At 41.1% G+C, this 14,092-nt stretch overlaps 5 long non-coding RNA genes across 7 annotated transcripts; 3 read left to right on the top strand and 2 right to left on the bottom strand.

Moving 5' to 3' along the window:
- Positions 1–1,026: 1,026 nt before the first annotated feature.
- Positions 1,027–2,186, top strand: LOC148346154 (uncharacterized). Its single transcript, XR_015848310.1, has 2 exons — positions 1,027–1,407; positions 1,824–2,186. It is a non-coding gene; the product is annotated as an uncharacterized LOC148346154 (long non-coding RNA).
- Positions 2,187–3,731: 1,545 nt separating this feature from the next.
- Positions 3,732–4,912, top strand: LOC148346155 (uncharacterized). The gene is made up of 2 exons (XR_015848277.1): positions 3,732–4,119; positions 4,537–4,912. It is a non-coding gene; the product is annotated as an uncharacterized LOC148346155 (long non-coding RNA).
- Positions 4,913–4,995: 83 nt separating this feature from the next.
- LOC148346156 (uncharacterized) lies at positions 4,996–6,334 on the bottom strand. The gene is made up of 2 exons (XR_015848278.1): positions 6,203–6,334; positions 4,996–5,463 (listed from the first exon to the last, which is right to left on the bottom strand). It is a non-coding gene; the product is annotated as an uncharacterized LOC148346156 (long non-coding RNA).
- Positions 6,335–6,581: 247 nt separating this feature from the next.
- Positions 6,582–13,854, top strand: LOC148346157 (uncharacterized). Of its 3 annotated transcripts, XR_015848260.1 has the most exons (6): positions 6,582–6,687; positions 7,309–7,490; positions 7,557–7,644; positions 7,768–7,880; positions 11,454–11,547; positions 11,641–13,854. It is a non-coding gene; the product is annotated as an uncharacterized LOC148346157 (long non-coding RNA). The 3 variants fall into 3 exon arrangements; XR_015848257.1 differs by having other exon boundaries at positions 11,454–13,854; XR_015848258.1 differs by having other exon boundaries at positions 7,562–7,644; positions 11,454–13,854.
- LOC148346158 (uncharacterized) lies at positions 8,205–9,981 on the bottom strand. Its single transcript, XR_015848261.1, has 2 exons — positions 9,823–9,981; positions 8,205–9,413 (listed from the first exon to the last, which is right to left on the bottom strand). It is a non-coding gene; the product is annotated as an uncharacterized LOC148346158 (long non-coding RNA).
- Positions 13,855–14,092: the final 238 nt, after the last annotated feature.

Here is a 14,092-nt window from a genome sequence, read left to right on the forward strand (position 1 = left end):
GTTTTGTTGTATTTTTGAAGAATAACTTGTATTTTAATAATTCTTATATATGAAGTGCTATGTTTGTAGTATGTATGTGGTATTTTCGTAGTAATACTGCAGTTGTATTTCTGTAGTATGTTTTAGTATTTATGTCGAACTTGTTGTATTAGTACAGTAGCATTTTTTTAATATGCCCACAGTAATAGCTTTTATAGTATTACTGTAGTGTTTTGTACTTATGTAGTGATTTTTTTTTTTGTTGCATTACTGTGGGGGTTTTTCTGTAGCAAATATTTTTGTAGTATTTCAGTAGGTGTGTTTTTGTATATATATTTTTTAGCAATTTTTTTTTTCCTAAATGAAAGCAAAATATTGGGTCCTTGCCTCAAGCGCTCATTTTCATATTCAGTTGTGTAGTATATCTGTAGTGTTTTTGCAATTTTATTGTAGGAGAATTTTTGTAGCATTTCTGTAGTAATAATTCTGTGGTGTATTCTTGTGGTATTGTTTTGTTTCAAATTTAAATAAATATAATAGGTCCATGCTTCTTAGCACTAGATTTTATATTTCGTTTTCCAGTAATTTTGTAATATTTATTTTACAGTTTTTTTTAACGGCAATATAATAGTCGGAATGCAAAGACAATGTGGACACAGCTTGCATCCCCAAAAAATGTTTATTAGTGGTACATGATTCGTCCACTCGGTCGCTTTACTTCCACATCCTCTCACATTTAGTGACCCTATAACTAGGGTTTGCGAGACCTTTCGGTCTCCCGACCCCCTTTCTTTGCCTTGCTGTCTCTTAGGGAGTAGAGATAGGAGAGGATCCCCAGTCCCCTCGCTCCCTCCACTTTAGTCACCTCTTATAACACATTTAGCGGACCACGGTGGGACAATTCTCACACCTCCCAGGGGGAGAGGGCCCCTCACCACAGGACAAAATTGCAGAAGTAAATGGAAGGAGACCAAGAGGAAGGCTGCGATTGACATGGATGGGTGGATGGTGTTATGAGTGCTCTGCGGGAAAGAGGTCTAAGGCCCAATCCCATTTCTCTCACTCGGCCCTGAGAACCCTCCAGTGAGGTCCCTCGATAGAGGAGTGCCCTCCGCGAGTGGAGTGCAAAGTGGAGATGGTTTGGACAAGACTTGCAAGGTTCCACCCCTGTCCAGGAGATGGCGGTAATATTAATTGGCTGTAGACCTTAGTGACGTATAGGCCTACGTCACATGTAAACAACTCGAGTCTCAACCTGTAGTGTGTCAGTTGGAGAGTTCGTGCAACGTTAAAAATGCCCGCTACAGCTGTGTTATTACCGATTGCCTGAAAGCTCTTCATCTTTTCCGTGTCTCCAATCAACAGAGGAGAAATGTGCTATACTGAAGACAGCTTCGGCGCTATGTAGTGCTGATTCATCTTTACAAGGTACGTACACTCATTAAAAAAATGACCCGTTCGGTCAAATACAGTAAGGTTAACATAGAACACACGTTTACATAATACCCTATGTTTGTGTAGACATAAATGGCAATCTACTTATTAGTATCTTAATGCCATTTTATGACATATAGTAGGGGTCTTGAATGTGTGACATGACGAAAAGTAAACAAACACAAGAACAGTCCACCTGACCCTTAAGCTGACATAATATCGTCACCAAACTTCCCTGTACGACCCAAAAACCTTAGTTCATAAGGAATTTAATTCAAAAGAGTTGTCATTGGATATAAAAAAGGTCATTTCAACATTTTTTCATGATGCTTACATCACAGTTAAAGCGGTCTTTTTCTTTTCTATGCCCACATTTATGTCTAAATTGTTTGTTATCTATTGTGTTCCAGAGTGGCTGTCCCATAAGCGTGGACAGGAATGTTCCCATCCTGTGCTTATGGTTGGATGTGGAGTCAGAACTCATTCAGGACTTAAGGTTGAGCAAGAAGGTTATGTGGGCCCTTCAGGAGCTGTTAAAGAGGGAACAGGGCCGTGGCTGGAGGTCCTGATCTACGTGTACTGGCTGGCCCACGCTCTGTCCTACCGTGTGGTGTCACGTGTCTTCAGGGTTCCCAGGTCCACCGTACAAAGAATTGTCCACAGTTATTATGGAATAAATTGCCCAAAAGCCATATTTTAGGCTCTTTAAGTCAGACCCACATTTGCATTATGTGCTTTTCTGCATTACTATTCAATAAACATCTTCATTTTGAGTAACACTTTGGTGGTTTATTTCATAATGATGTGAGATACTGTGTGTGAACTATGTGACTGTTGGACAGAAAACAACTACAAATCACTCCAGCTTAAATAATAGTTTACTTACAGAAAAACAAACTCACATTGGGCCAAAATACATAATAGTAAATAAATAATGTGTCACAAATTTTAACAAAAATATACCAATACTTCCATGAAGCTGGAAAACCCAAACTGGAACTTCATTGAGTTCTTAATAAAAGAAAACTTTTATAAAACAAAGGGAAACATTGCAGAGATGTCACTGTTCTGGAAATTTGTCCACGACCTTCCCAAAAAGGACAGGAACCGCTCAGTTTTGGCCACAGTTTCTTCGAGCCTTTTCCTCACTCCGGCAGACTCCGCTTTCAAAAAGTCAAGGAGTGTATCGTGCTTCCTTTTTTTTTCTGGGTGATTTGGGGTTTGGCGCCGGATTAGAAGGTGCCAACGACGTGCCCGGTGGTGTGGATGGCGTAGCTGTGATGGTGACCAGCTCTTCCACGGGACGTTCTACAGTGGCCTTTAGGTTGGGTGGAAAAAACAAGAATTAATGCTGATGTATTGTACAAAAACAACTGTGTATAGGATGCTCAACAAGTTGATGTGAGACAGGAAATTATAGGATGTGTTCTGGATAATTATTTGATAGTGAATAGATACACAAAATTGACATGTTATTCTTATGGCTGTATGAGCCTTCTATTGGCCAGCATCACATATGCTTTAGAATTGTCTCCACATTTGGACAACATTTTGAGAAGGTAATTAGTTTACTTAATATGTGTTTACAGAGAAGGCAGTGGACTATGTGATAGTAGTTTGTTTCAACTGTATTTCCATGTGAAATTCGGAGACATTACTCATAATGCATGATGAAAACTAATGCATTCTGATCTCACATGAAAGAATCATATTGTAAATAAAACACGACACCCGAAATTGTGTGCAGTAAACAAGCGCTTATGTCCAGAACGTTTCTGACTATGCTCCTTTAGCGACTGGCCATGTACAGTAGATGTAAAAGCACGACTCGTTTAAGATAAAAACAGGGATGGACTGAACCGTGAATTTCTGCACAGTTATCCTACTTTACAGTTTGTAGCGTGAAGATTTTTTTTTGCCAGCTCTGGTAGATTAGTGCACTTCGTAAAGTAGCGATTTTGCAATGTTCGTGTTTTAACGCGAAAATATGATTTTCTATTGCATTTACGTCTAACTAAGATATTTCAATACATTTTGTTGCAAATACATGCGTGGTTGTGGAAAACTACTTACATTTGTGCGGTTCCCTTTCGGGCATGTTTGTTGATATTGAGAATTCGTAAAGCCTTCTGGGTAGTCACTTCGCTGCCAAGTGAGGTCGAGAGCCCCCTCGGTCTTGAAGTGGTTACGACATGGTTTGAGGGCACTTCTGCCTCGGTCTTGAGAGTATCGGGACACACCCCATTTTCACGTGAACGCGCAAACCGAGTGACTAGGGCACATAGCGAGTGAAAGTGCGAAGAATGGGACGCAGTCTTAGGCCCAATCCCATTTCTCTCACTCGGCCCCGAGAACCCTCCAGTGAGGTCCCTCGATAGAGGAGTGCCCTCCGCCGGTGGAGTGCAAAGTGGAAAAGGTTTGGACAAGACTTGCAAGGTTCCACCCCTGTCCAGGAGATGGCGGTAATATTAATTGGCTGTAGACCTCAGTGACGTATTGGTCTACCTCACATGTAAACAACTTGAGTCTCAACCTGCAGTGTGTCAGTTGGAGAGTTCGTGCAACGTTAAAAATGCCCGCTACTGCTGTGTTATTACCGATTGCCTGAAAGCTCTTCATCTTTTCCGTGTCTCCAATCAACGGAGGAGAAATGTGCTATACTGAAGACAGCTTCGGCGCTATGTAGTGCTGATTCATCTTTACAAGGTACGTACACTCATTAAAAAAAATGACCCGTTCGGTCATATACAGTAAGAGTTAACATACAATGCACGTTCACACAATACCCTAGTTTGTGTAGACATAAATGGCAATCTACTTATTAGTATCTTAATGCCATTTTATGACATATTGTAGGGGTCTTGAATCTGTGACATGACGAAACGTAAACAAACACAAGAACAGTCCACCTGACCCTTTAGCTGACGTAATATCGTCACCAAACTTCCCTGTACGACCCAAAAACCTTTGTTCATAAGGAATTTAATTCAAAAGAGTTGTCATTGAATATAAAAAGGTCATTTCAACATTTTTTCATGATGCTTACATCACAGTTAAAGCGGTCTTTTTCTTTTCTATGCCCACATTTATGTCTAAATTGATTTGTTATCTATTGTGTTCCAGAGTGGCTGTCCCATAAGCGTGGACAGGTTGGACAGGAATGTTCCCATCCTGTGCTTATGGTTGGATGTGGAGTCAGAACTCATTCAGGACTTAAGGTTGAGCAAGAAGGTTATGTGGGCGCTGCAGGAGCTGCTAAAGAGGGAACAGGGCCATGGCTGGAGGTCTTGATCTACGTGTACTGGCTGGTCCACGCTCTGTCCTACCGTGTGGTGTCACGGGTCTTCAGGGTTCCCAGGTCCACCGTACAAAGAATTGTCCACAGTTAATATGGAATAAATTGCCCAAAAGCCATATTTTAGGCTCTGGAAGTCAGACCCACATTTGCATTATGTGCTTTTCTGCATTACTATTCAATAAACATCTTCATTTTGAGTAACACCTTGGTGGTTTATTTCATAATGATGTGAGATACTGTGTGTGAACTATTTGACTGTTGGACAGAAAACAACTACAAATCACTCCAGCTTAAATAATAGTTTACTTTCAGAAAAACAAACTCACATTGGGCCAAAATACATAATAGTAAATAAATAATGTGTCACAAATTTTAACAAAAATATACCAATACTTCCATAAAGCTGGAAACACAAACTGGAACTTCATTGAGTTCTTAATAATAATTAAAAAAAAATCCTTTTATAAAACAAAGGGAAACATTGCAGAGATGTCACTGTTCTGGAAATTTGTCCACGAGCTTCCCAAAAAGGACGGGAACCGCTCAGTTTTGGCCACAGTTTCTTCGAGCCTTTTCCTCGCTCCGGCAGACTCCGCTTTCAAAAAGTCAAGGAGTGTATCGTGCTTCCTTTTTTTTCTGGGTGATTTGGGGTTTGGCGCCCGATTAGAAGGTGCCAACGACGTGCCCGGTGGTGTGGATGGCGTGGTAGCTGTGATGGTGACCAGCTCTTCCACGGGACGTTCTACAGTGGCCTTTAGGTTGGGTGGAAAAAACAAGAATTACTTAATGCTGATGTATTGTACAAAAACAACTGTGTATAGGATGCTCAACAAGTTGATATGAGACAGGAAATTATAGGATGTGTTCTGGATAATTATTTGATAGTGAATAGATACAAAAAAATGACATGTTATTCTTATGGCTGTATGAACCTTCTATTGGCCAGCATCACATATGCTTTAGAGTTGTCTCCACATTTGGACAACATTTTGAGAAGGTAATTAGTTTACTTAATATGTGTTTACAGAGAAGGCAGTGGACTATGTGATAGTAGTTTGTTTCAACTGTATTTCCACGAGAAATTCGGAGACATTACTCATAATGCATGATGAAAACTAATGCATTCTGATCTCACATGAAAGAATCATATTGTAAATAAAACACGACACCCGAAATTGTAGGCAGTAAACAAGCGCTATGTCCAGAACGGTATTCTGACTGCTCCATGTAGATGTCAAAGCACGACTCGTTTAAGATAAAAACAGGGATGGGCTGAACCGTGATTTTCTGCAGTTATCCTACTTTACAGTTTGTAGCGTGAAGATTTTTTTTGCCAGCTCCCTTGGTAGATTAGTGCACTTCGTAAAGTAGCGATTTTGCAGTGTTCGTGTTTTAATGCGAAAATACGATTTTCTATTGCATTTACGTCTAACTAAGATATCTCAATACATTTTGTTGCAAATACATGCGTGGTTGTGGAAAACTACTTACATTTGTGCGGTTCCTTTTGGGGCATGTTTGTTGATATTGAGAATTCGCAAAGCCTTCTGGGTAGTCACTTCGCTGCCAAGTGAGGTCGAGAGCCCCCTCGGTCTTGAAGTGGCTACGACATGGTTTGAGGGCACTTCTGCCTCGATCTTGAGAGTATCGGGACACACCCCATTTTCACGTGAACGCGCAAACCGAGTGACTAGGGCACATAGCGAGTGAAAGTGCGAAGAATGGGACGCAGCCTTAGGCTGCGTCCCATTCTCACTTTCCCTCGATATTTGCCCTAGTCACTCGGTTTTGCGCGTGCACGTGCAAATGGGATGTGTCCCAATACACTCAAGACCGAGGGAGAAGTGCCCTTAACCCATTAAATAACCACTTCAGGTGGAGGGAGGTCAGGAGCTGACTTGGAGCGAAGTGACTTCCCAGAAGACTTTGGGAATTTTGAAACCAAATCCACATGGCTGGAAAGCAACCGCTCAAATGTAAGTAGTTTTCCACAATTAAAGCACGTATTTGCAGCGAAATATATTGGTATCTTAGTCAGACATAAATGCTGTAGAGAACCCTTTTCTTCCCGTTAAAACATTAACATTGCTAAATCACTACTTTACACAGTGCACAAATCTACTCCAGACCTTAGCGTGGGATTATTGTGCAGGAAATCACTGTTTTCATCTTTAACGAGTCTTGCCTTCACATCTCAATGGCCAAAACGCCAGTCGCTAAAGCAGCATAGCCACAATAACGTTATTCATAATTGTAATTGCACTTTATTTTACTGCACACATTTTCATCTGTCCTGTCATATTTACAATATGATGCTTTCATGTGAGACCTAAAATATTATTGCTAAAATGCATTAGTATTCATCATGAGTAATGTCTCCGTATTTCACGTGGAAATACAAATAAAACAAATAACTATAACATAGTCCACTGTCCTCTCTGTCAACACATATTAAATAAACTAAGTAGCTTCTCGAAACGTTGTCCAAATGTGGGGACTTCTAAAGCACATGTGATGCCGGTCAATAGAAGGCTCATACAGCCATAAGAATAACATGTCAGGTTTGTGTATCTATTCACCATTTAATATGTTTTCAGAACACGTTCTTAACTTTCCTGTCTCACCTCAAGTTGAATTGGCCTATTAGTGAGCAACTCATGTCTAGTGTGCTCATATGGGCTAATGTTTCAGGGACTGTGGAGCACACCAAACCCCGATCCAATTCAGGGCAGAAAATGATGAAAAAGTTACAAGAAAGAAGTTCACCACAACTGTGGGAGTGGGTAGCCTGACCTGCAGTTCTGCAATCATGTTATGATAATATATTAATCCACTAATGTCATAGGACAGCTGTCAAAGTGATCGGCCTGGATGGGAAGATAACAGGACAACAAGAAGCAAAAAAAATGGGAAGACCTAAAGATAAATACAAAGTAATCTAAAATTCAATGTGATCTACACCTTTCTAACCTCTTTGCTGTCATTATGTTGATCCAGTTTCAAATACATACACAATATACTACGGTGTCATGTAACTCTGTGTGTTGTGATTTCAGAACCTAAAAATGCCCAAAACAGGATCAGGGACCTCTGATGGGGAACAAACGGCATCTAACTGACCTTATGTGGCCATCTATACATGACACCTGAAACCACAGAACCACAAACGGTAAGTTGAGAAGAGCCCACTAGTAACGTTTTCTTTATTTACAACAGTATGTAAATGACCATGTACAATACACTGGCATTAATTGATTATTCTTGTTTTTACCCCCCGAACTCGATGCCAGTGTAGAACGTCCCATGGAAGAGCTGGCATCCATCACACTACCAACACCACCGGGCACGTTATCTCAATCTTGCGATCTGGGACCAAACTTCACTTTGTTTTTCTGGAAGTAATTTATTATTTAACTCAAAGTGATTTTTAGTTTTCTTCTGTCTGACGATCACACAGTATGTCACATCATTATGAAATAAACCACCAAGGTACTACTCAAAAAAACACGTTTAATGAATAGTAGTTGTACTTAGAGAAACAATATACCAAATACACATGACACACAGGTCAAGTATGTACATTTAGTTGTGAAGAATTTAGGACAAATACTGCTGCAGTAATGAATAGTGATCCAGAACAAGAGAGGAACAGAACTATTTACAAGTTGACCTAACTATATAATACGGGGCTTGCGCTTTGTCACATCAGTGAGGCGAGTCGATCCCTTCTGGCAGTCGCAGAGGTTTCATTTGGGTCAGGATTTTCTGGAATTGGTAGCTGCGGGTCCATTTTTGTTCTGATATATTTTGATCTGGTTCTAAGATGTCCCCGTTGTCTATGCACACATTATGCAGAAAGGCACAGGATGCAATTACTTGGGGGTCAAATGTGGGTCCAACGTCCTTAGCCTTAAACAGTGTCGACCTCCATGTTTTCATGATCCCAAAAGCTCTCTGACTAATCGTCCCTTAGAATGGTGGTGATTGAACCTTTGTTGCATCCTGCCATTAACAGGGTCCCTGTTAGGTGTGATGAGGCAAATCGGTGTCTCTAAACACTGGTATCCTCCATCACCCAACAGGAAGTACCCGCTTGGTGGATACCTTTGATCAGTATAAAAGGAGCTGCTCTTCAAAATCCGTGTATCATGGACAGACCCTGGATATCCCACAAATATATCCAAGAACCGCCCTGAGGAGTCACAAATGGCCTGCATGTTTATAGAATAGAAGCCTTAGTTCAGGTATTCCAATCTATGGTGTGTTGTAGTCCAATCTATGGTGTGTTGGGGGCTTAATACATATGTGGCATCCATCAATTGCGCCTGCAGCTTTGTACCACATAGTTGTCCAAACCCATGACCCACAGTGTCCAAATCTGCAGGGCTTGGAAAGTGTATGGCTTCTGGCAAGTTCTTCCAGATTAACTGGGCAACCCGGTGGACAATTCTGTGTACGGTGGACCTGGGTACACTGAAGACCTGTGACACTGCATGTTAGGACAGACCGTGGGCCAGCAAGTACACGTAGATCAGGACCTCCAGCTCATGGTCCCAAACGTGGTCCTGTTACCTCTTCAGCAGCTCCTACAGTGCATGCATGGCCTTCCTGCTCAGCCTGAAGTCTTGGATGAGTTCAGACTCCACATCGGCTGGATGGGAACATTCCTTTCCAACCTACAGTAGCTTATGGAACGGCCACTCTGGAAAACAATAAACATTTTAGGAATAAACGTTGGCATGGAAAAGAAAATGACAGCTTTTCAACTGTTTACTCTGACTATATGCATATTAAAAAATGTAGGAATGATCTATTTTACGTCTAATGACAACTCAGTTGAATTAAATTAAAAACAAAGATGTGTGGGTGCTTTGGGGAAAGTTTGTTAACGATATTACGTCAGTGTCATGTGTACTGTTTTTGTTTGTTTACTTTTCATCCAGTCCCACGTTAAACACCCCTACTATATTTCATAAAACGCCAATAAGATACTAATGAGTAGGATATTATTTATTTCTACAGAATCATAGGGTATTGTGTGAACGTGGGTTGTACGTTAACCCTTCCTGTATTTTACCAAACGCGTCGTTTTTTTAAATGTGTGGACGTACCTTGTAATGATGCATCAGGGCTGCATAGCGCCGAAGCCGTCTTCGGTTTAGTGCATTTCTCCTCCGTTGATTGAAGAGATGGAGAAAAGTGATAAGCACCCAGGGGATCGGGGATGACAAGGCTGTAGCTGGCATTTTTTAATTTGAACGGACTCTCCAACTCAAGTTGTTTACATGTGACGTAGGCAGATACGTCACTGAGGTCTACAGCCAATTAATATTACCGCCATCTCCTGGACTAGGGTGGAACCTTGCAAGTGCCGACCAATTTCTTAGGCGACAATGTTCACTTGCACTCCTCTCACTGAGGGGACTTCCCTATAGAGGAACCTCACTGGAGGGTTTTTGATGGCCAAGTGAGAGGAATGGGATTGGGCCTAAATAAAGTGGAAGCTAGCGCTCTTGTCGGTGATAGGAATGAGTGGAGAGGTGTTGTAAAAGGATGGTGGGATGTTTGGACGCGTTCTAAGGGAAGGGCAGGGCACCTGTATGATGCGGCAGGGGCAAACCCGTGAAAGCTGACGGGCCCTGCTGTTGAACACAAGAGTTTGTTGTGTCACCCTGGCCCGAGTTTTTTGGTTTGAACAAATTTATTGACACTAAAAACAGAAAACAATCATGACAATCTCAACAGCAATTAAGCACATTCACAATATTATATTCCAATATTACGTTTTTAACAGCAAACACAAAGTATGGTTTGAACAAACCTTCTCGAAAATCAAACATATTCACAATTTCATTATATAACATCTTTGTTAGTGTCAATAGATCCGTCCAGGCCAAAGTCGATTGTCCTCGGTCTGAACAAATCCACTGACACCAACAGCAGCAAAACACAGCCATCAAGCATATTCACATTTTTTTTATATTTGACAATATGACGTGACGATATGACGTTTTAACATTTTTTCCTGACATTTTCAACATCAATTAAACAATTTCAGAGTTATTTTCTTTTAACAGTAGTTAACCAGCGTGTAAAAGGCAATACTATTGTGCAAGGGCATAGCTCTGCCATCGAGTGACATGGCCACTTTCTTGTGTCCCGTTTCATCTGGAGGGACGAACTTGGGGGCCGAGGTGCTTAACTTGTTTGGGCATTTGGGTTGGCCATGGTCCAAAAATTTTTGTGTGTGTTTTTTGCTACTTTTTCCCATTTTATTTTCTTTTCTTATGTGTCTTGCTGTCGGTCGCCCCTCTCGAGGGATATGACCAGGGTTGATGGATAGACATGATGCGTATTTAGTGTTTTTTATATATATTTATATAATATATATTGTTGTGATATATTTTTAGTTTTTGTTCAACTGGCCGGATTAAAAAGCCTGATGTGCTGCATGTCATTGAATGAATGCTTGTTTAATGTTTGAATAATGATGCACAAAACATGAAGAATGTACTGGGAAGATTATGCTTACCGGTACTTGTTAGTTTTGTTTGTATACCCTGACGCACAGTTTTCACAATGCTGTTGAAAAAGAGGATTCTATTGCGATTAAAATCAAAGACATCTCTAAAAGAATGCAGTTTGTTTTCACTGTCACATCGTGTCCTCCACACAGTTATGAGGCCAGTCTATCATACGTGTTAATTGCTTTGCATAACCTCGATAGATCCTTTGCTTGCAGGATACGCCACGCATGGGATGGTCACTTCTGACATTCCTGCGGAATTCCAGGGAAGGGCCGGGAAATGTAAAGACTCGCTGATGCCTGTTAAAATGTGAGGGACTCGCAGAAGAATCGGCATGATGAGCTCAACCACGGACAAGATTTCTTCCTACCGCCGTCAATTTGATAACAATATCATGAACAGGACTCCGATGGGGCAGGAAAACCAACACGAGTCTGCCAACCTCACCTGGAAAGGGCGGAAGGGGTTATCTGAAAGGTCTCAGCAAATCAGGTTAGTCATTTTTCAAAGGAAATAGTTTTGTTTTAATTATATTATAACGCTGGTGTCTAACTTATTTTAGGTCAGGGGTCACATGGTAGAAAAAAACTCTCTTACGGGGACTAATCTTGTAAAGTAGTGGCATAGAAAGTGTGCCGTAATGCTGGTCTACTAGTGATCCTAAGAGCCAAGAAGAGATCCGCAGGTTCGAGAGCGTTTTCCATTCGGGCCCCGGTGCTGCCACTGAGGTTCGATCTGCAAACTCAGTGGAACTGTTTACATCTAGGCTTAAAACACACTTATAGGTGATCCGTAAGCTATAATTATATCTTTTACGTTGACAATATCAGTGCATTGTTATCACAACTTCCGTTGCAGCCTGGTCATCCTGGAAGGGGGATTACCTCATGTTTAGTTCTTTCTCAAGGTTTCTTTATTTTCCTCATATTGAGGTTTTTGAGTTTTTCCTTGCCTTCATGTAGGTTTTAGATCAGGGGATGGTGTCATAAAAGTCCGTGGTTTGCAATAATCTGGTCCGTGCCCTTTGAGACTCCTTGGCCATAACATATTACTGGTTCGTCTGGAATGCATTGCTATCTCAGGCACTGCACTCTCATGGTTTAGGTCCTACCTGTCAGACAGGAAGCAGTGTGTTAACTATGGCAATCTGACCTCTAAACAATCTAATGTCCCCTGTGGTGTTCTTTTTAGTATTTATATGATCCCGCTTGGTGACATTATCCGCAAGAATAATTATTGTCTTCCATTGCTATGCAGATGACACTCGACTGTATGTGCCACTGGAAACAACTGGACAGTTAAGTTGTAGAAATCTGGAGGCTTGCCTTACTGAGATTCAAAGATGGATGTCAAATAATTTTTTACGCCTTAACCCAGAAAAAACTGAAATGTTGATTATTGGTCCAGCTCACTGTCGTGAGTAGTTTTCAAACACTACCCTAGACAAATGTAATATCACCCATTGTGACTCGGTCAAAAATCTAGGTGTTATATTTGATCCTAATCTGTCGTTTCAGTCAGACGTGAAAAATATTACTAGAATAGCTTTCTACCACCTCTGTAATATTGCGAAGATTCGTTAGATGCTGTCCCTATCAGATGCAGAGGTTTTAATTCATGCATTTATTACTTCTCGGCTTAAATACTGTAATGTATTGCCTTCTGGTCTCCCGATTTCTTGCATTAAAAGTTTGCAGCTGGTTCAGAATGCGGCAGCTAGAATTTTGACTAAGACCAAAAAGTTTGAGCATATTACTCCTGTATTGGCCAGCTTGCACTGGCTCCCAGTCCACTCAAGATGTGACTTTAAAGTTCTCTTATTAACATATAAATGTTTGCATGGGCTTGCACCCTCTTATCTCTCTGATTTGATTTCCCCTTATGTTCCTGCACGGAGTCTGTGCTCTGAAAATGCCGGTCTACTGGTGACTCCGAGAGCCAAGAAGTCTGCAGGCTCGAGAGCGTTCTCCATCCGGACCCCGGTGTTGTGGAATGCCCTGCCTCCGGAGATAAGATCTGCAACCTCAATGGAAGTATTTAAATCGAGGCTTAAGACACACTTCTATTCCAAAGCTTATGATTGATGCCCACCTCATATTCTGTATTGTCCTGTCTTTTTCCGACTGCCTGCCTGGTGGTGATACGAAGGAGAAGGACGATTTGAGATGAGTCAGCGGACCAGTGTCTGACCTGAAGCATGTCTACCCCTGCATTTACCAGCTGGCAGAGATGGGAAGCTGCGTCGTGGCCGTCATAGACTTTCTGGACTAGTTTACAGGCTGGGGGCGTCGTTGCTGTCCTGCATTTTCCGGACATTTTCAACATCTCACCTAGCTAGTGTTTACTATTCTGTGTACAGTAATGCTAATTGTGATTCACCCTGGTCAATCCTGGAAGGGGGATTACCACATGTGAGGTCTTTTCTTAGGTTTCTCTTTTTTTCTCACACTGAGGTTTTTGAGTTGTTCCTTGCTCGCATGCTGGTTTAAGATCAGGTAATTGTGCAATTGTAATCCTGTGCAGTCCTTTGAGACATTTTTGTGATTAAGGGCTATATAAATAAATGTGACTTGACTTGTGATAAAGAGCTGTACAAATAAACATGACTTGAGTTGACGGGAGGGCTGTTTTTTTTTCCGGAGAATCAGTTAAATGATGGTCATAAAATGATCGAGGTAATAGCTGTCCTTAAAGAGCCTGATGTTACTTAGAAATGTGACATCTAAACGGTTTGTAAAATAAATGAAACTACTACATGTAAAGTAACTCTGCATTTATTAAATATTGAAGTCATGAACATTTCAGTTGCATTGAAAAATTCACTACTCATGTATACCGGTAATGTGTTATAGAT

This window comes from Urocampus carinirostris, chromosome 20, assembly GCF_059441175.1.
Source record: "Urocampus carinirostris isolate Australia breed hairy pipefish chromosome 20, RoL_Ucar_1.0, whole genome shotgun sequence".
Classification (NCBI taxonomy): Eukaryota; Metazoa; Chordata; class Actinopteri; order Syngnathiformes; family Syngnathidae; genus Urocampus; species Urocampus carinirostris.